Raw genomic sequence first — 2214 nt, forward strand, 5'->3', positions numbered from 1 at the left:
GAGAGTTAACAAGAAGACATATATATAAAAAATATAAATAGTAAGGTTAGGTGATGCAGTGGTAAAGTAAAATAATATTAATTCAAATATATTCGGTATAAATAATAGATAAATGAAATAGATATAAAAGAGAGTTAACAAGAAGACATATATATAAAAAATATAAATAGTAAGGTTAGGTGATGCAGTGGTAAAGTAAAATAATATTAATTCAAATATATTCGATATAAATAATAGATCAATTAAATAGATATAAAAGATAGTTAACAAGAAGACATATATAAAAATATAAATAGTAAGGTTAGGTGATGCGGTGGTTAGGTATAAGGTAAGGTAAGGTAAGGTAATGGGGGTTTTTGCGCACGCTAATATGCGCTGGTACCTCGCGCTCGCGTGAATTCGCGCATCCGATCGATATAAGAGACCGCCCCGGGCTTTTCCTGGCGTCCCCAATCGCGTGACGTAACGGCGCCGGAGACGAGTTAAACCGAGCTGAGACGAGGGCTGCCGACGTCTAGGGGCCGAGGTAACGCTCTCGTCGGGGATCCAACAGCACCTCGTCGACGACGCGAAACACGGCCCCTAACACACTATCGTCGACCTCGTCGTCGTCGTCTCTTTGCTTTTTTAAATACGTCCTTTTTCCCTTTTTACGAACAATCTGTAGTTTTTTTTTTTTTCTCGGCTCAACCTTTTACTCATCATTGTCATCCTACTAATCTTTATCACGCATGCATGCATGCATGCACGCACACACACACACATAACAGAGACACACTCGTTATCATCGTTCTTGTTCTATCCTTTTATCTCTATCTCTCTCACACGTTCTCACGTTCATCTATCGTTTTGTCATTCACGTTAACACACGTCAAACCCTTCGATCATTTGTCCTATCGGAATAAGGAATTAATATTGTCTCGAGGTATAAAAGTTTATTATCATCAGTGGTGCGCGGTGGTGGTGGTGGTGGTGGTGGTAGTGGTGGTTAGTGGTTGGTTGTGGTGTTTTGTTACTAACTGTCAATTACTTATTTTCCGTTTTACTCTTAATTCGGGAAGATTCGTTAACACATCTTTTTCCCTCTCCCACATTGCCCAATTTCTTTTCTCTCCATTTTTAATCGTGGCTGATTTCGTATACAATTTTTGTCGTTAAACAAAAAACACAGGATCTTTCTTATTCTTTTTGTTTTTTTATTTCTCTCTCTCTCTCTCTCTCTCTCTCTCGCTCTCCTTTCGATTCGATCCTTTCCCGTTTCTTTTTTTTTTCCCCCTTCTTCCCCCTAACCCCCCTTGACATCTCCCGTCCTACCATCCCTTATCAATTTTTTTTTTGTTCTTCTTCTCATCTTCCTCGCTTCAAGTCGTCGTCGGGTTTATCAATCGTTGTGATGAACGAGGTAATTATTTCGTTGAAAGAAAAAAAAAAGAAAAGAAAAGCGTCAAAGTGACGCGTCCGTCCGGGTAAATTTTAATTTCTGTCCCGTGCGTCGTGCGGGAGAGACATCAAATTTTGTGACAACTTTTGACGACGAGAGAGAAAGAGAGAGAGAGAGAGAGAGAGAGTGATTGGGTCCGTCGTCTGTTAACGTGAAAAAAAAAAAATATTTTTCACGCATCGTTTTATGGGGAAAAGAAGATTTAAAGAGACAGTAAGTTTGAAATATTTGTTAAATAAAATTATCGTTAACATTTTTTTTTAATTTAATGTCATTATTTTTCTATCGTTTAAATGTATACTCGTAGTTGAATTATATTCAACATTAAATTGACATCTTTTTTTTTTTTCGGTTGCAATACCGCAAGGTGTGTTTCCGTTTCCTGTTCTTCTTCTTCTTTTTTTTCGTTAGCGAATGAAAGATTAAGAATGCAATTGTAAACCAAATCGGAAATGACGATTGGTCGATTAAGAAAAAACAAAATGAACGCCTATTTATATATACTTTAATTTGTTTTTTTTTTTTACCTTTTTTCCTTCTCTCTCTCTCTCTCTCTCTCTCTCTCTCTCTCTACCGTTACATCCGATTGGTCCTTGTAACCCCTTAGAGGTTCTAAGCGCAGCTGAGCTCGACCGGGCGCGACCCACAGCCCTACATTCGTGTTCTGCGGCGTGACCTAACCTCAACTTGCTATACCTTGGCCGCCTGAAAGCTTTCAATACTTATTCCAATAATATATTACTTAAACAACAAATTGCATTGAATTTATTCCA

This window comes from Polistes canadensis, unplaced genomic scaffold (genome assembly GCF_001313835.1).
Source record: "Polistes canadensis isolate GaletaPanama2010 unplaced genomic scaffold, ASM131383v1 scaffold_345, whole genome shotgun sequence".
Taxonomy (NCBI): domain Eukaryota; kingdom Metazoa; phylum Arthropoda; class Insecta; order Hymenoptera; family Vespidae; genus Polistes; species Polistes canadensis.